This window comes from Ambystoma mexicanum, chromosome 1p (genome assembly GCF_040938575.1).
Source record: "Ambystoma mexicanum isolate Mex_15411 chromosome 1p, UKY_AmexF1_1, whole genome shotgun sequence".
Taxonomy (NCBI): Eukaryota; Metazoa; Chordata; class Amphibia; order Caudata; family Ambystomatidae; genus Ambystoma; species Ambystoma mexicanum.
The window spans coordinates 998,147,512-998,167,647 of record NC_090921.1 but is presented as its reverse complement, the minus strand read 5'-3'; the positions used below and the strand labels follow the sequence as shown (position 1 = coordinate 998,167,647).

Below are 20,136 nucleotides of genomic sequence, written 5' to 3'. Positions count from 1 at the left end.
CTCTTGCTCGCAACTCATACTTACCTGGCAGGGGAGCATCTGTGATCAGAAAGGCAGAGCTCCCCGGGTGAGGCTCATCCATTGCACATCGGATTTGCTGACTCCTGCGATGTCCCCAAATGCAGGGTACTCGACTGCATTATTTCTAGTAGTGGGGGACTGCGTTCGCGCTATCCCCTGATTTATTGGTAAAAGAAAGAAAAAGTTTAGTGTGCGAGTCAGCTGGTTTACACACAGAGCCCCTGGTCTTGCAGCAGAGTTTCTTTTGCTGTAGTCAAGAGGGCCAGCCCCGAGCAGCTCAGGGGTCCAGCCCTGATGCATTGGTGAAAGAAAGAAAAAGTCACTGGGACCCTTATTGGCCCATGTGGGCCAGTTTGATGAGTTAATTTACTCTGCTGTGACTAGTAGTTTTGACCAGTGTTGCTGAATAAATATTCTTTAAAATGTACAATTTGCACGTCACTTTATCAAAAAGCTCCCCTGGGTACTACTCAAACAGTATCACAAAAGGAATGAAAAGCTATTTGCAAGTGCGAGCCACTTTTTCTTTGGTGCCTGAGACAATTACATGGCCCAGTCTGACCCCGGATGATGCTAGCCTTTGTTGCTGTGTGCAGTTCGGAAGCACCGACCCCACAGTGTCTTTGTTGAGGGCATAGGGGCATTGGTATCCCGAAAGGGACCAGGGCAGGGAGTGGACAGGTGGTGATGTTGTGTAAGTTGGCTGTAGAGGCGTTGTCTGGAGTGTTGTAATGTAACAGACACATGAACCCTCAATATGTTGAATTGGGCATATGTGTAGAAGAGATAGAGCCATCCCGTGCTTGCCACACGATTGTTCTCCACCCGACCTGGTGTGTGGAAGGTCAGTACTCCATGGTGCGACAAGTAAAAACCTTGTAGAATTAAATCCAGTTGCAAATAAATATACAGTGGGCCTCAAATGGGCAGAGTATTGTAGAATGAACACCTCTTTTCTCCACTGCTACACATATGGAGATCACATGATCTAAAAGTTACGTTACAACAGACCTTATGTTTAAACACTGGCAGTCACATGACATTCACAAATGGCATTGGTGAGGTGAGTGGTGACAATCATCTGAGATTACATGATTACATGATTCAGTGCTTTTTATTTAACTGTCAGAGTGCAATGTCCATTCATATCCCGCCTTCTATTAAGCCGTCTTTGTCATTAATCATGTTCATGTACTGTTTATTTCATTAAACCAAGAGAAAGCATTTCCTTTATATTCCATACATTTAGTGAATGGAGAAGCTAATGCTGTGCCAATATTAATTTGTGAGGCAGAATCTGTGTTCCACTACAAGAACCCCTCTGTTCTTGTACCAACCCATCATAAAACTAAAGATCTTGGTTTAGAGATGTAAAAGGACACAATTTCAGAAGAGCTAAAGTCTTGGGAGGAGAATAGAGCACCCAAATGTCCCTTGAAGTAGAGCTTGTTGTGCTGCAAATTTGCATTCCTCGCTTGCACACTGTGGAATCTGATCACTAAGCTTTGCTCACTGGTGGGGCGCTGCGCCGCCGCTGCGCCGACGACCACCCCCGGTCTGGCAGCGCATCACTCAGTTGCGCACATGACTGAAAAACAGCCCGCACACAACTATTCTTTGGCGCACACAGCCCAAAAAAATTAGAGGGAACATTGGTCCTGGCTACCCTCAACGTGGGAGAAAGGCTTGCCAGTGGGTTTAGTTAGCACTACCAAGGATTTGGCTGTCCGAGAGCTTGTTTTTTTGTTATTGTGCTCATCATCTGTTGCTGAATACAAGGGGAGATCCAGAATGGGTTCTTGCATGGCATTAGTAAACCTGTTTGAGCGCCTCCAAGCAGAATGTCAAATGCCCTCTTCCACACAAAACCCCAGACTGGCCGTGCCAATTAGTTGACGCAAAGTTTCTAACAGGTTCTGTGGCTCCTGCTTGGCCTCACCCAAGTCAGACCTAAAGGTAACCTACCTATCTGTCCAGTGTGAGGTCAGGAAGATAATCGTATTTCTTGCCATTGACATCAATTAGCTGTTACTAACTGTGCATTAGCATGCCTGAGAAGCAGCCATTCCTTTTCATACATCTTTTCACTGTTTGATTGTACAACCATATCTTCCTTATTCAAGAGTGTAGCCACAAAAGCAGATGAAGAACCTGCTGCTGCCTGTTTGGTGTACAGCGAGGCCGATACAACTACTGAAGAATGCAGCTGTGGATGGGTAGTCAAATAGGGGCTTTTCAGAGGAAACCTGGCAGTAACTTCCTTCTGTTTTCCTACTCCTGGACTGGCATCAGTGAAGCTTCTGCCAGTTCTTGGAGGCAATTGCCAGAACATCCTTCTGCAGAACTCTGACACCCTTGCTGACTGTAAGACCAGAACCTCTACTAGAAGGTCACTCTCCGGTTGCGCCTCTGGGAGAGCAGAAATTCCCCAAAATGTAGACAAGCCAGTCGTCCAGTCATGGAATTAACGAGCTGAAGATGGGAAGTACTCCTCTTACTCGTCACCCGTTTCCTGCTGGTCCTTGATTAGTTAGGACTAATCGTCCTGAGATTTTCCCAACGGAGGTGGTTTAGGTGTTGCAGTAAACTTTTCTTGGAATCCTGGGAGAGCCGTGGGCACAGGTGCCACAAGCACATCTGTAGGAGTTTGAGGAACCAGTCGAAGTATGAGAGAAAGATCAGGCAGACCAACAGGTTAAGGGGTGGCCAGAATAGCAGACATGACTTCCCTTATGAGGTTCTTCAAGAAGCCTGTCATTTGATGGGACCTCATGATCGAACAAATATGTTTGCAAGACTGAGTGGATCTCTGAGTCTGCCCTGATGACAAGGCAGCTCAGGGGGTCCATTACAAAGTATAAAGCACCCAGAGCTGCTGGCGCACTGTTGTACACAATGGGTACGAATACCTCAATAATGTGAATGATTGCAGGTAAGCGCTATACCATGTGTCTGACCAGTGGACCATTCCACTTTGAGATCTAGAGGTTGTAGGGGGTCAGCCTAACAGGCCCTGCTGTCGTATTAGATGGTGAAGAACCACATGAGGACGACACCGGACACACTGGCATTGCCACTAGTGTCAATGTCAGTATGGAAGCCATTTTGTCTGAGGTGATCTGTGACACAGTTTCTCTGGGGTGCATGCGAAGCTGTATAGTGCAGAGTCATTTGGCGCAGACCCTGAAGCACCCTCAAGATATATCCCAGGATCAGTCCTTATGACCTCTAGGCAGACCTCAGGCTTTTTGCTCAATGTGCGAAGAGCCCCATGAGCGTCTGTATGTAAAAGTGTCCCTTTGCGCCTAGCCTCAGTGAACAAACTTCAGCGTGATTGCCAGTAGTAGTCTCATGGTCCTCAGGGATGTCTACAGTATTTCGAGTGATAATCACTGAGTCTACGGCACTCCCCGGCTCTTTCCCTGCTTTCCTGCAGTCTGTCTACAGTTGCTGTGCTGTGTGGAGGAGGAGTAACACAGCCTACATAAACTCATTTCAGCCGCAGAGCGGCCACGGAGCTGCTCGCTGAGGTGCTCGCAGTCTACGGCAGTCTGCGGCTGCTCCGCGGTCTACCCGACACTGAGATGCTAACTGACGAAACAAGCGGTGAGGGGCACTGGCTCCGAAGCCGAAGCCAGAGGACGAGAAGTGAAGATAGTGGCTTGGAGAGGCGGAGTCCCCTGAAGCGGGTGAGCTGTGCCAGAAAACCGTACTCCTTGAAGGAGCCCACAGCCCGCAAACTCAAATCACCTGAAGCCCTGGTGCCATTGGCCCTAAACAAATGCAAAGAAGCCCTGACAAAAAACTCACTCGGCCTGAAAGACTTCCATGCAACATCATCGTCTGAGAACTCGCCTACCGGGGGGGGCGAGGGGGGGAGTAACCAGCTGGACATGGAAGACCTGACGGAGCCTACTTCCGAACAGACCCCGTTGGATGATAACATGTCAACATCCCCCCCACACCGCCTTGCAGAAAATAAGCTATCGAGACCTACCAGCCCTCAAGCTCCCGAACAAGATGATCTGGCTGCTCGAGCTGCAACAGGCGCCGTCGCTGAAAACGTAGCTGCCGAGCCTATGGACGGGGCTCACTGCTTCGTTTCTGGAGATCTGCAATCTGCGCCTGACTGTGGTCCGCCTCCTCTTGCGTAGGGTGCCGCCGCCGGCCGGGAGCTCGTTGCGGAGGCGGCGAGCCCTGTTGCCGATGAGCCGCGCCCCGAGCCGAGCCGAGTGAGCTGGAGTACACGGAACGGATTAGCGCGGAGGAAGGGTCCACCCCACAGAACTCGCAGCCCTCACAACCCTCGCAGGAACAGAGGCCAGTAAAGATGCAACCGGCCCACATGCAAGGTGGGGAGGGCCCTCAGAGCTTGGAATCGGGCGCCCTTCCTGCTGAGTGCAAGGACATTCTGAAAATAAAGGAGACTTCGGAAGTGGGGGTGAACAATCCAACCACCACCCGTCTGAAAGCCCCAAGCGAACCGAAGCCTCTGGTAACAACCATCTTATCAGCGAAAATAGCTGATTCTCAGAACACGGAAGTCATCAAAGTACAAATCCATTGCCCACTCAAACACGAGGGCACTCTTAGTCCCGCAAAATACAGAGTGGTGGACAAAAGTACTGAAGACTGCTCGTACTCCACTATTGAGTATTCGGAAGACGAGCTGGACGAGGGAACCAAATCCCCATCAATTCCTCTAAGACTCAACTTTTCTGATACACACTGAACGCCGACTGAAGCTGAACCCACAAGACGCCTTAATCCCACGAGTGCAAGCCTCATCAAACGCCAGTCACAACCGCGTATAACGACTCCTTCTAAGGCTACCACGCAGCTGTCTTGTAAAAAACCACTGACGAAGGAAAAAATACCACCACGGTTTTGCAAGTGGAAAAAATCACCAACAAAGGGATCCATATCGAATTTCTTTGCGACCAAAAGCAAATCCCTGCCAGAAGAAGACAAAGCCAAGATATCAGATGCAGAACTACTGGAAGGAACGCACCAAGACCAGAACCAAGAAAACAATAAGGATTCCCTACGCAAACTTGCTTTCTTGAAAAGATGGGACCTAAAAGTGGAAAGATCCAGGCCTGAAACCTCTTCCAATGTTACAGACCCCAATCGGACACAACAGATCAGCGCAACTTTCACTGACCAAGTTTAGTGTTCTCACGATCTGGCAATCAGTAAGTCAACAGAGGAACTGGTGTCCCGAGGCCGGGCAAAACACACGAAGAACATGCATCAGAAGGAACTTTCGTGCAAAGCACTCAATAACCACACCACCCAAGACGTAAGGAAGGAGACCCTACCCTCTGACAGGAGCCTGCAAGAGAACCCTGTAAGCGAAAGCCTCATCAGCGACTTACAGCAACCTTCGCCGAAAAGCAGAGACTCAAACCAAACTCTGATCTCCAAAGCCACACCTGGCCCTCCATCTTCATATCCAAAAAGGAAAACCGATCTCTTGGCCCTCATGTCATCCTTAACCATAGCCCTTGCACCCTTTACTAAGCTATATGAAGCGCTTAACGACTCTGCAAAAGATCAAGTAACCCTGCTGGCTCACGTTCAGACGCGACTTTCTTTCATTGAAGGTTACATCACAGCAAAGGACCGCAACAAACCACCATCAGGACCAGCTCCAACGCAATCAGGTCACCTCGCGGCCTATTCTAAGTGCTCGAGGTCCACCCAAACTGACGTGCCAGTTTATAAAACCTTTAACTTCACAGGGGACTCGGCCGTAGAAGCCTGGACAGCCTCCACCAACCAAGGGAACAAGGTGCCACTTGACTTGCAAGCAGGGCCAACATCGGAAGTTATTCCAGCGAAGCCGCCTACAACAAAACCAAAAGAAAAAATAAGATTCTCAAGCATTAAATCCCCGCGGTCCAGGCAAACCAACCTGAACAAAACTACCCAGAAAATGGGGAGTAGACTCCAACTGAAAAATGGATGTGCAGCTTGGTCAGTTGACCAATCCATCCAAAAAGACTATCTTACATTGAGAGGTCCCGCAAAGACAAAGACGAATAAACCCTCAATCAGACACAAAATCAACGAAGACAGCCAGGCATCCTCTTTTAAGCAATCTTGCTTACCTTTCGAGCCCAAATCCAGCGACCTTACTCTCCCTCTTCCATCGAAGCCTCCATCTACAACCACTAAAGAAAAGAGGGTCACAGATGATACCATTTGGTCAATTACGGAAAGCGAGCTGTTGGACGCAGCTCTAAATGAAACAGAAACTAAGGAGGACTGGGATGAAGACGACCGGAAGCCAGCTCAAAAAAGGAAGAGAAACGCAAACAGTAATCTCCTGTTCCATCTGTCGAACTCCCTGATCACAAACAAAAAAATGAAAACAAAAATAAACCGCCTACCCTGGAGCCAACAAGTCCAATCTTCCTGACATTGGAAGAGAAGAAATTAAACCTCTTGGCAAAAAACAAACATAGAACATTGTCTCAGTACCCACCAGCCAAGAAAACGGAAAAGTCCCCAGAGAAGGACAAGCCCAGGCCACACCCTTCCAAGGGAACTCAACCATTGAGACGAGACTCTCAAAAAGCAACACAGGAACGACCAACCGAAACTGCAACCCACTGGCGTTCCAGAGTCCACAAAAGCTCCCACGGGGTGGAACGTGCATCTCCCAGAAATCGAAGCTCAAAAAGGCATCACAAACTAGATCATGCAGCCAGACCCTCGTCTACATCAAACTACCAACGGATGTCAAAATCCAGAGGGTCTCGCAATTCGAAGCACTCCCCCACACCTAGTGGCAATAGTAAAGACCGTCAAGCAAAAAGAGACCTTATAAGACGCTTGGCTAGGTCCACGAAGACACGCTCTTTCACCTTGAAAAGCATCTGGAAAGAAGACTCCTCTTTTATTCACAATAGGAAAACTATCTTAAAAATATTCCATCTGGTCCCAGCAATGAAAACCTTATCTACAGAAGACCTCATAATCATGGAATTCAGGGACAAAAAGTGAGTCGACAGTGTTTACTTACACATCCAGTCTGAAACCATTAAATCTGCCTTAACCAAAGAAAAAAAACAAACTGGGAGCCATAGGATACGACCTCACAGACTACATAAGCACCAAAAGACATAATCCCCACAAAGAAGAACCATCTAATCGCTCGGAGAGATGCTCTCGAGAAAGAAGGACGAGAGCCCACGGCACAAGTGAGCCCACACAACGGAACGATTGGGCGTCGCCAGAGCCTAATAGACACCATCCAAGACCTCCCATACGGAAACAGAACGAGGACCATCGCCAAAGCTCTTTAGAACTGGAAAGAGTGCCGCCGGGCCCCCAAAAAAAACTGGATCACCACCATTGAACAAGATATCTCAGCAAAAGGAAAGGAGAAGCTAAATCCAGACAATAAGCAACAAAATTCAAAGGAAGAGGTCAACCGCTGGGATTGGTTGCCCAAAGCCTTATCAACAAAACACAGATTTTAGCAATTAGACAAAAGCCAGATAAACAAGGAGCACTCTGGCCAGTCACCGACTACGGAACCGACCACCAATTTAACTCTGGGCTCTTGGAACACCTGAGGTTTCTCCCACCTGACGAATTCCTCGGATGTCAACTTGGGATCTTCTGATATCTGGTGCTTCCAAGAAACTTGGATCCAAAACAAACCATCAATAGAGGGCTACGCAATCACCTTCTCATCAGCCTTGAGAGGAGCATTTGGCAGACCAAGAGAGGGACTACTGACAGCGTTGAGAATTGGATCCGACCTTCATTTCCTCAAAGTTATAAAGGCGGACCCACACATACTGGCAACCCTGGGGTAACAATCAACAAGGCGTAAGCAAACAAAAGAAAACGACCTACTTGCTGGTAAATCTGTATTGGAACCTGATAGAATGTGCAACAGAGCACTTTCTATCGAAAATCGAAAAACATCCTGAAGGATGCCCTATCAAATGAACTAGTGGACAGCATAGTCATTTGTGGTGACTTAAATGTTAGGATCAAGAGGAACGGACAAGAAAACTGCCAAGCAAAACCAAACACGCTACAACTCCCAGAAAGCGCTCGAGAAAGAGGAATGAAATGGGCTAACCTTATGGATAATTACCATCTACATAATGCCCACTTCTTGGGCAAAGCTTCTCAGCCGGTTCTCCCGACTTGGGAACTAGCAGGAAGGTGTGTCACCTTAGATCACGTCTACCTTTCTAGAAACCTCCTGCCGTTGGTCACAGGTTTAGACATCATCAGAACACGCAACAGCGACCATAACCTTTTGAAAATGACATGGTCAACTCCATGCCTCAAAGCCCACGAAAGTGCAAGAGCCTTGAGAACGACCAACATGGAGACCTACGCTAACTCCACCCGCCTAAGGTTGAAAACCTCAACTGTTACGACACTAATGTCTAATTACTGTCAAGCAAAAGCATTGGACAACTCAAAGAGGCCGGCCACCTCACAAATTACTGCCCACTACTTCAACCATACCAGATTAGAAAAACTGGCAACGGAAAAAAAGTAAAGACCCACCACCACAACAACGTAATCCTCAGAGAAAAAAGGCTGGCGATGAGACGAGCGTCAAGAATGGCCAGAAGGTTCCCCACACCCATCAACATTGAAACAGTCGGGACAGTTACCAAGGCCTATAAGAACTGGCTAAAAGGTTTTAAAGTCCAGTTATATCAAGATGATTCCAAACAAATGCTGCGAGTGTTGGCCGGCAAGCAAACAAAGTAATTCTGGTCACTAGTCAATTCTAAAAGCTCATCAAGTGAGGACGCTTTAACATCCAGTGTCCCAGAAAAAGCCTGGATCACGCACTTTTCTGCCCTCTTTGGTTCATTGGGCAATGGGTCGAAACATGGGAAACATCGAAGCACGCGGTGGGCCATAGAGCCCGACCCAATCGGCATCAAAGCCAAAATTAAGAAACTCAAATCATCGCGAGCACCCGGCCCAGATGGGCTGTCAAACATGGACTTAAAATCTAACTCAAAAAGCTGGTCAATTCTGATAGCTGAAATCTTCGAATCAGGTACGGCAACCAGATCCGTTCCGAAGTCTTGGAAAACAGCAAATGTAGTGCCTATTTACAAGTCAGGAGACAGAAGCGATCCGAACAACTATCGCCCGATAGCACTCCTTGACTGTATCGGTAAACTTTTCGGATCCTTCCTACTGGACAACTTTAAAACCTGGGTGGCCTCTTCAAAAGGGTGGGACAACTTTCAAACAGGTTTCCGAAAAAACCTGAACACCATGGCAAACATATTTACCATCAACATTCTGAAGGTCAGAGCCCAGGAAGGGGCGCCTCCCTTATGCATGGCCTTCATTGATTTATCCAAAGCATTCGACAAAGTAAACAGAGAGAAACTTTGGATAAAACTTGCAAACTGGAATTGTCTCCCGTCTCTGCTAGATCCAATACAAGAACTTTACTCTGAAACATCGATGAGAGTGAGACTTGTAGGCACAAGGTTACTCTCGTCTGCAATTGGAACATCTAGCGGAGTAAAGCAGGGATGCCCTCTGGCACCGGCACTTTACAACGCCTATATCGGCGACTACCAACAGGCTGAAATGAACGTAAAAGCCTTCCCGCCCTCCTTAGGATCCGAAAAAGTCAGTAGATTGCTCTATGCTGACGATATCATCCTAATCGACCAAACAAAGATAGGGCTACAGCGAAAATTAGACAACCTGAACGAATACCTCCATACCAACGATCTGGAAAGCAATGCAATGAAAACCAAAGTGATGCGACTGACAAAAGCGGCCAAACGAAAAACCTCAGAGGCATGATTTTTCAACAACCCCCGCCTCGAAGAGGTAGATGCCTTTAGATACCTGGGCACCATGTTCAGTAACAAACGGAACGAGCAATCCATGCTAGACCTCCTGACCAGCAAAAACAAAACCCTGTCAAACCAACTGATCATCATGGACAAAATATTTGGCCGCTTTTCAATAAAAGCGGCAACTAACTTTTACAGGATGAAAGTAGTCCCAGCGCTCACTTATGGTATAGCGGCCATGTTCGGCATCCCAGACTCAACTTGGCCTAAATTGGAGGGCTCACTCTGGAAAAAAGTGCTCCGACTGCCCACTTCGATCCCAATTGCCTTGGTAAGAAGAGAACTTGGTCTCACCTCGCTCCAAGGAACAGTATCCATCAACAGTCTGATGTTCTACAGAGAAGTTAGATCATCCGTGGAGAAAATGTATGCATTGATCCAAGAGGAAATTGAGAAAGGATCAAACAAAATGCTCAAACTCTGGCTAGAAAAAAAATCAAACTCTCCTGAAATCAATAGGTAGCTCAGAGGAGGAGCTCTTGACAAACCCGAAAAGAACGGCAAAAAAACGGAAAGACTCAGATTGGTGTGAGACTTAACAGATAGCAGCAAACTACAAATCTGTGGGCCACCTTCCGGCATTTGCCCAAAAACTAAACGAGCCCATTAACTACCCATTTCAATTTCCGAGCAAGACACACCGCTCGACTTTTCTGAGAGCAAGATTGAATATTTTAAAGACCAATGAGGTCCTGAAAATCTGTGGTAAATCTGCATCGGACGTCTGTCGATTCCGTCTGAACCCAGACTCAAAGGAAAGCCTGAAACACTTGATTATTCATTGCCCAGGAACCATTGGTAACAGAGAAATCCACTTGGGCCACCTTTAGTCAAACTTTTCAAGAATGGACGAGGACTACTGGTGGTCATACCTAATGAACGGGCTAAGTCGAAGACCGGTAATCGCAGTGGTAAACTTTCTTCATAGTTTGAAGCTGGACGCCATCTGCGAGGGATTAGAAAGCTCCCCCCCCTAAAAGGACTTAGCCCCTTTGACAAGCATCTGGAACAAATGCACTCGGAAAAAGGACTTCTTTTCTTCTTTTGTAAAAACTGTTAACAGTTAAACACAATAAAAAAAAAAAAGAAAAAAATTATCACTGTAGGACCTTTAAGATTTCTCTCAGTAGAGGAACTTGCAGGACAGGAGTCCCTCTGATGGGGTGTCCTAGAGATAAAAGGGGTACTCGTGTTTTCTGCCTTGGACTTTCGTTTGGTGAAATCCTTCAGATGACCTGGAGAAGATCTCTCTCCAGACCTGCAACCTACTGTTCAATGCTCTATGTGAAAGAGTGCCACAAGCCACCCAAGTGTCACACAGGTGATCGGGTCGAGGCATTACAGACAGAGTGTGTGGGGGTACGATGATAGAAAAGAGCTCCAACAAGGGAAGCACAAAGAAAACCCTGTACATTTAAACATGCGCCACGTGAGCTGAGGCGCCAGAGGCAAAGGAATTCCAAAAAGAAAAAACAGGGAAACTAATGTGACAAAAAAGAACCACCACCGGTCAACTGGTGACATCCAAAGATGACCTCCGGGGCCCTTCCAACCTGGGCCTGGGGGGCTTCCTAGATATAAGCTAGGGCCACACCTCTCCCAGAAGCAGGAAGGGGGATCAGTCCTTAAATGTGCCATGAATACGAATGTTTGTACCATCCTCTGCTGCATACCTCCTCCCAACATTGTTGCTGGCCAGTTTTCTCTCTTTTCTGTTTTAGAACCACACCTACCAGAATGCACCCCAGAGCAACCACAAAAACCCAGACCAGAACCAGGGGAACAGAATCAAGAACTGAAAGTAAATGGACTGGAATATTTCCCTTCAAACAGCGATGTGATTAAAAAGGCATAGATAAGGGCTTGCGTGTAGAAGATTGGAGAAGAGGGGGTAAAGAGTGGAGATGGAAGAGGGTAGAGGGGAGTAGAGATGAGAGCAGTGAGCAAAGACGAGTGGAGACATCAGAGGGACGGAAGAGAGAAAGTGGGAATATGAATGGTGGGTGAAAGAGACCGGGCAGGAGAGAAAGAGTACGCTCAGGGAGAGGAGTGAAAGGGAGCGACCAATTAAGAGATTGAATCAGAGTACCTGATATTGGCACTCCCCGCAGGCCCCCCCCATCAAGCCATATTACAACCCTGGGGATGGTTAGGCAAGGGCATCTTCAGAAAAATCCCCAGGGGGAGCCAGATGGATAACGCTGTTGCCCTTAGGCCCTCACAAACAACTAGCACTAGATGACAGGTGTTACGCATCTAGAGATCGGAACTGGGAATAAGGAAGCCTGGGCTTGGGTGGTGGAAAACCCACAAGGGAATAAGTGAGAGATGTCCATAGTATACCAACCCACTCACCAGCCCTGGTGCATAACACTGAACAATCTGCTCAATCCCTCATCCTGCTGGATCTCTCTGCTACCTTCGATACCATTGATTACTCTATTCTACTAGACAGGCTAAATACAGTAAGAATCAGAAACACAGCCCTCTCACGGTTCTCCTCCTTTATATCAAATCGATCACAAATCGTACACCTCCATCAGTTCACTTCCACATCACAACCAGTAAGGAAAGGTGTCCCACAAGGAGCATCCCTATCGCCCCTAATTTTCAACTTCTACCCAAAACCCCTGCCTGCAATCATCCGCTCATACAATCTTACCTGCTACAACTATGCAGATGACACTCAGATCATCCTCAAAATCCCAAAGCTCGGGCAGTCTGGAACTGTCATGCCTCTCGGATATTGACCACTGGAAGACGATCAATCACCTCATCCTCAACCCAGGGAAAACTGAAATCCTAGTCTGCAGGAAAACTGCCCTCCTCCCCTTACCGATTCCGTGGCCTCAAGCTCTAGGACAAGCACCGGAAATCTCCAACGTGGTAAAAAACTTGGGATGCACACTGGACTCAGACCCATCCCTCACCCAACACACCACTACCGTATCCAAAACCTGTTTCTTCCATGTACGGATTCTCAGACGCATCTTCCCTTACCTCACCTATCCTCTTGGTTTCTCAGCCATCAACTCCATCATCCTGTCCCGCCTAGATTACGCAAACATCCTCTTCCTATGTGCTCCAGCATATCAACTAAGGAAACTCCAAAGAATCCAAAATGTGGCAGCACGCCTGCTCATAAACCTACCCACCAGAGAACACATCAGTCCCACACTAAAAGTTCTCCATTGGCTCCCGATTGGTGCGATGCGCTACTTTTAAAGCCATGTGAATCGCCCACTGAGCCGTCCACAACACCGGACCAGATTTCCTTTGAGACAAAATCATGCCCTACCAGCCCTCAAGGAATCGCAGATTTCGTACAGCATTTTGCCTAGTGGTCCCAACTCAACTCCTGGAGGCTGGGCGGATCCTCCTTCTCCGTCCAAGCGCCAATCATTTGGAACTCCCTACCCCTACACATTCGCAACACTGAAAATCATTAAAAATTCAGAAAGTCCCTAAAATCCTGGCTCTTCCCATAACATCCCCCCTGAATCCACTCTGCCAAAACCCAGTCATACCAGCCAATCAGGACAATACACCCTTACACCAATTACAACACAGAGGCCGGCAGCATTCGCAGCGGCTCACCCGACATACTGTCCCCCATACACAACGTCCATTACCGAACAAATACACCAGGCAAGCCAGAAGCCGTTGCTGTGGTACAGCGCAATAAACTCACCCACCCCACAGCCCATATCCTCGAACCTGAGAACGCCAATCATCTGGAACTCCATAACACTACACATTCACAACACTGAAAACCATCTGAAACTCAGAGAGGCCGTAAAAATCATTGCTCTACCCAAACTCCCCCTGAACCATTCTTCGTCAAAACTACACTACCGAACCCAACATCCCCTTACACCAAGTACAACACAAGTGGTCGGCAGCATTCACAGCGGCCCACCTGACACCATCTTCCCATGCACAACAACACCCCTACTCGACAAATACACCAGTGAAGCCAGCAACCTTTCGCTGTGGCACACCGCAATAAACTCACCCGCACCCATCCCCCCAGACCCTAGCACAAGAGAGACCACCATAATGAGACAAATTGACCAGGGAAGCCAGCAGCCCTCGCTGAGGCACACCACAACAAACTGACCCACGCCCACCGCTTACTCAGACCCTCACACTAGAGGGACCATGAACAACAACACCACGTCATCCACACTGGACAAAGATCGCTCCAGCCAAACAACTCCAAAGACTACGGTACGTATAACCTCAAAGAATACAGTACGTATACCTTACACCACACCTGCAGACACAGGCTGCCGGCACAGCCAACCATCCATGCACCGTAGAATGCAGCTATGGCTATGCTTTCCGGTCTAGCAGCACAAATAGCCGTCCACCCTGAAACACCCGACGTACCTCAACACCTCTGCCACTAGCATACAGCAACTATCAACGAAAGAAATTCAGTATAGCTGGCCACAAATCGACTCTCCCAACAATAGCACCCTATCGCAAACCACCAACAGCGCCCACCCAAGTACCTGACCTCTTTTTGGGCTGCTTAGACAAGCCTAGCCAGCCACCCAAGTCCTAGATCGGCAAAAATGCACACAAACATCTCCTAATCCAAACTTTTTCGAATTTTCCAGCACATTGACTATGGTCACCGAGGGCGTTCCAACCACAAAGCGCATTAAGGCCATACAAATGGGGAAAGAGCACTATATAAATAACCAAATACAAAAATTAACATTGAGCAATCTGCACTTCCTAATTTGTTTAAAAAAATTAAAAACCTTAAACCGCCTTTCCGAGTATGGCCATCTGTGGCAGGTGTCAAATAAATCTCCTTGTAGAGGTGAAAATCCAACATTGCCTTAGAATGATAGGAAGAATAATCCTTGACACACAACTTTGCCCATATTGACAAATGTATAGGGCTGTTGTGGTAACATCAAGCAAAAAAAATAGACTTCTGTGTAAGCAGTTTAATTTAAGAACACTAACGCTATAAGTCTTAGCTGTGGGTTCACAAAGAATTAAGAGCCAAAACAAAAACAACCCAATTCAGGTCCCAACCTATGTGTAGGTCTCTAATGGGGTAAACATGTTATAGCCCATCAACATGTCACTTAAAATGGTGTTTGGCAAAAAACAAAAACAAATCCTGCTCCCAGAATTCCTAAAAATGTTGATGGCTGCTAAGTACTTTTTGCGGGATTATACCTGGATATACCTGAATAGCAGACTAGGCCAGGTAGGATACAAATGGTAAACCTAGCACTTCAAATGATGAATTTCTTTGTCAAGAGCCCTGTGACAGAACCAATGCCATTTTCGCCTTTACTAAGAGCACTACCTAGCAACTTGAGGAATTCCTATGCGCACCTTAGTTAGCCATACATTTAAACTGACTGGATTTTCAGGAACCGATGGCTCAGAAGAGGGAAGCATGACAGGGGTGAAGCAGCAGCCCCTTATTGTTTGAAAGAAAGCCCTGCCAAACTTTGAGAAGGAGAAGGAACCCAACACCAAGATATTCAATGCCAAAAAGTAAATCACCAATAAAGTGCAACCATGATGATGTCAATTTACTGCGTCCAAGAAAGGGAAAAGTGACACTAGTGGTGTTGGTACATATCTTGACAAGGAAATACTAAGGCTACTGCTCAACCAGAAGCCACATGTTTGAGGCTTGCAAGCAAGTCAGCTAGGGGCTCTCAAGGAATGACAGGGCACCCCAATATCAAAGAGTAAAAAGGGAGCAGCGATTCCCTGCATTGGGAGAGGTACTGAGAGCAATACTTGCACTATGGTCATATTTGGGGAGAGCTGGTTCAGAGTTTTATAATCAGGGTAGATTCCAAAAGGGGCTGATGATCCTAGGATCTGAGGCGGTGAAAGATTTTGCCTGGCTCCAACCCTCATAAAACTGGCCAATACATTCACACATGGTTAAGTGCACAAAGGAGCAAAGAAAGTGGCTAAACAGTCTCTGTTGGTAGGTATGACATCAATCGAGCTGAAAAGTTGGCACCAATGTGGTCCTGTCTTTTCTTGTGTCTTCAGCTTCATATCCCTGAAACCCAAGGGTGAAACCTGCCTGATAGACAGGCCCTTGGTGCTGTTGACCCAAGTTGATGTCGAAACGTATTTTAGAATATTTCTTTTACACATGTCTCTTTAGTGATGCTGGTGCCAATGATGCTTGTTGAACTCTTTGATAGCTCCTTTAGACGTTGGAAGCCACTTCATACCACCAACATGTATTAAGAATTATCGCCTGACATAGTAATGTTGAAGTGGAAACATTTATAAAGATTTAAAAGGCAGAGCAGGGAAACTCATGGTATTGTTAGACCCAGAGAAACAATAGGCTGCAGGGAGGAAGTTGTGTACATTTGCTAAGGTTGGTTGGTTTGGTTGGTTTAGACTATGCTGGCAGCCCTGGGAAATAGAGGGTTTCGATGTGCTGCTGACACGTTGGGATTCTCCTCCTTGTGTGAGGGATCCAATACCTGTTGGTATGCTTAGCCGTCCCCTTCCCTGACATTTTAGTTAATGTGTTTGAGGAAAACAAATCACCCAGTTGGACAGGAGAACTTTCAGAAGGGTGGAGAGTGAGGATGATGTGGAAGGGGGGAAAAGGGACTGGGATAGCAACTGTGTAGAATATCTTCCTACCGTACACTTTCATTGCTTCATCTCCTTCCAAGCTATAATGTTCTGTAGGCTCTGCCACAATACAAAATCAATTTATAAACAGCCAGTAGAGGAGTATATGGTTCAGAGACTTGAAGAAAGTAAGTGAAACATAGAACAGTCAAGCATCTCAGGGTTACTTAAGCCCCACACACCGTAAGCATAGGCAATACAGGACAGTCTCAGAACTACAACTGATATGAACACTGCTGCTCAAATATGTTTGTCAACTGTTAAAGTGCAGTTCAAAAGTCGAAGGGCATGATGGGAGCTAAAGAACCCTGAAACATGTTTTTTAAAAACCCTAAGGGAACACAAGCTAAGCAAAGAACATCCGGGAGCAGCAGAAGAAAACGAATAAGCTTTTGGAGATGAAGCCTGCATTCACTCATGCAAAGTCAATTACTAATACAATTACTAATACTAATTATGCTTTTGCCATATAAAGAAAGTTCTGGAATGGTGCACCACAGCCAGGCTATTCTCCAAGACAAGTCTAGGTAAAAGGTAGGAGGGATCCTTCAGCACTGTAAAAGGGTAAAAATGGGGGGGTGGCTTGGAGCCATGGTGGTCGGTCCGGCTCTGTAAGAGCTTGCGGCTGGTGCCACACTGCCAACTGTATTGCTCCAGTGAATTTTGTGTTTCAACTCTCGCAAGCGACGTGAGGCGTAGCTGAAAGGAAGCGGAATGTTCTGATCGAGTCCCGGCCTTCCTACGACCCCGGAACAGTGATTCAATCTAAACTGCAGCTGCGGGGAACGCAGCAGACGAACGGTTAACAAAATGGAGGACTCTACCCCGAGGCGCCGTTGGCGAGGGTGCCTCAAAGGGAGATACATGCAAGCATAATGCAATTTACAGACCCTCGTGCCCTCCCCCTTCATGAAGCAGACCATCATCCCCGTTCGCCAGCACAAAGGGGCCCCAGCGGGCAGCGCTCTCCGCCTGCCCGCACACTGCCTGCCCTTCCCGCCTTAACATCTAGACAACAGATGTCGGAGGCTCTGCACACTGCGACAATCCTCCAAGCCGCTGAACGTACCATCCTGCAGTGTTGTAGCCGCAGCTCTGGCTCTCCTATGAGGCGGGGCTAGGCCCCTTGCAGCGCCACCTCCCTCCAAGCCGGACTGTGCTGTTGTCCTCCCTCGCAAAGAACCTCCCCGATTTTCTGCCCGTGAGCGGGTCCGGGGGCTCTCCCTTCCGCTCCTGCAGCTGGGGCTTGACACACAGCCAGGCTGCATGGGGCTTTCGCCTAGGCGGGAGGTCCTGGGCACCGGCAAACGCTAACCCCCAGCAGAGAGAGCACCAGGTTCAGAGTGGGGGGAGCGATCCTCCGCCTCTTCCGAAGCAGCCCCTGAAGCCTCCTCCGCGTTGGGCTCCACGACTTGCCTGAACATCAGAATAGTGAGTCTCCGGAGTTTCATATCCACACAGTGGGGCGCCCCTCCGGAGTAGGTGAAGGGCTGCCCAAGAGCGGGCATCAGACCCACAGGCTGGATCAAATGAATCGTGTTGCCAAGAGTGCCCTAACTGGCGCGGCTCTCCCTATGCGACCGGCCAGCTCCCAAACGTGTGGCAACCCTCCAGAGAGAAAATACCCCCTTGGGGCCGAGCAGCCAATCATCCCGGCAGCAGAGCTATCAATACCTGCAATCTTCACCCTGCAGCAGAACAGGAGAAGCATGGCGCAAGTCCTCAACTCTTCCAGAACGCCTTGCCTGAGAGCGGCTTCTCCTGCTCTGGATCGAGCTCCCGGCCACACATCCAGACTGCCCGGGATTCCCCCCTAGCTGCGGCCAACTCAATGGTCCAGCATGGGTCCAATGTAAGGTAAGGCGGCACCTGCCGCACTCCTCAAGGACCTAGGATCAAGCAGTCATCTGCATCCCCAGCTTTCCGGGGCCCCCAGATCACGCTCAGCAATAGCCCTGAACTCTCAAAAGATCCACATAAGCATGCGCTCCTGATAACCAGGGCTACTTCCCGTAACCAGTCCTGCAAGTGACAGTCCCAACTGCCTGACTTGGCAGGGGACCCGGTGTGATCCAAGGGGGCCACAAATCTGCACACGACAGTGGGGCTACTGTGCACTGCCAAGCCTGGCTGTTAGCCTAACTTCCGGAGCCCAGAACCAAAGCCACAGCGGGTGATAGTGCCCGTGTCGCCTCAAGGGAGTACAATCCTCACCCCTCGCCCTGGACCAACCATTAGGGGTTCCAGTCTCTACATCCTCGAACACAGGGGCCTAGGGAGGACCTGACAGGGGACAGGGCATCATGCAGGGAACACCCCCCTCTCACGGCCGGAGTGGCAGGCACAAGCTGCACCATTACAGGAACATCAGCAACAGCCTGACAAAGAGTCCGAAGTGCCCCCTACAATCAAGAGCCGGTGGACCAGGGAGCCCCGGAATAGTGAGGGAATTAGAGGGGCTCCTCCCCCAAGAACTGTCCATACCCCACACGTCTGCTCTTAGCAAATTCTAGACTACCAAAGCTAATCGAACTAAGATCCCACTGAACTACAGCAGCCCAGCTGCCGGGGTGGTCTACGAGGTCTCCTGTCCCTATCCAGGGCCGAATCCTACATCAAGCAAGGTGCAAGGAGGGTACCAACTGCAAGATCCCCCCACCCCAAAACGGAAGAGAACAGCCGCGACATTATGGCCAAGGCCCTCAAAACAACCAAGCAAACAGACATCGCAGCTTTATTAACGACACCTATGGGGGAAAAAGCCAAAAGAAGTGAACGCAACGATAGTGGGACAGCAAGTAACCTGCCCGAGAACGCCCCAGACATAGCAACCCAATCTATCACAAAATCAGACTTACAAGGCCTCCTATCGGCTCTTACTAAGAAATTTCAGAAAGGAACTGAAGAGGTGAAGAACAAGATCGCAATGCTTGACAAACGTGTGGGGGAAGTCGAAGCGCGAACGAAAGAAATCGAGACCACACTGTACGAACAAAACTTTGAGATCGGAGAAGGGGCGGAGAGAACCAGTGCCCTAGAAGCCAGATATACGGCATTAGAAGGCAAGCAAGAAGACGCTGAAAATCGATCCAGACGCAACAACAGTCATCTGTGGGGAACCCGAATGTCAGTCTCAGATAAGGACCTCGAAGCTTATGTAACTGATCTTTTCCGATTCATTGTAACTCTCCCAGACGACTCTCCAACAGAACTTGATCGAGTGCACAGGCCAAGACCCAGACAAAGTTCTGCCCCCACTGCAGATGTACTTGCGAGATTCCATTTCTACAGGCTTAAAGAGGAGATAATGCGCGAAGCTAGAATCACGGCGGATACACTTACGAGACGCTACAATCTCCCTCTTCCAGGATCTAGCTGCATCCACACTAGCCAAAAGAAAGGCCCTCAGGCCTATGACTGACTGGCTCCGAGAACGCAAAGTCATCTATCGATGGAATTTTCCTACCGCCCTCGCCTTCACATGGGATGGAAAACCCCGGCAGATCCTCTCTCCTAAAGAAGCCGAAACCTTTATGAACCCCGAGTCTGAAGACGATACCTCTGACAAGCCAACCACAAACCCAGTGGG

General features: G+C 48.3%; 1 protein-coding gene and 1 non-coding gene across 2 annotated transcripts in view; one reads left to right on the top strand and one right to left on the bottom strand.

Moving 5' to 3' along the window:
- The window catches only part of HYDIN (HYDIN axonemal central pair apparatus protein), a 3,273,799-nt gene that overhangs the window by 1,824,859 nt on the left and 1,428,804 nt on the right, over positions 1 to 20,136 (bottom strand). The window lies entirely within an intron of this gene.
- On the top strand, positions 17 to 180 carry LOC138462120 (U1 spliceosomal RNA). The gene has a single exon (XR_011264728.1). It is a non-coding gene; the product is annotated as a U1 spliceosomal RNA (small nuclear RNA).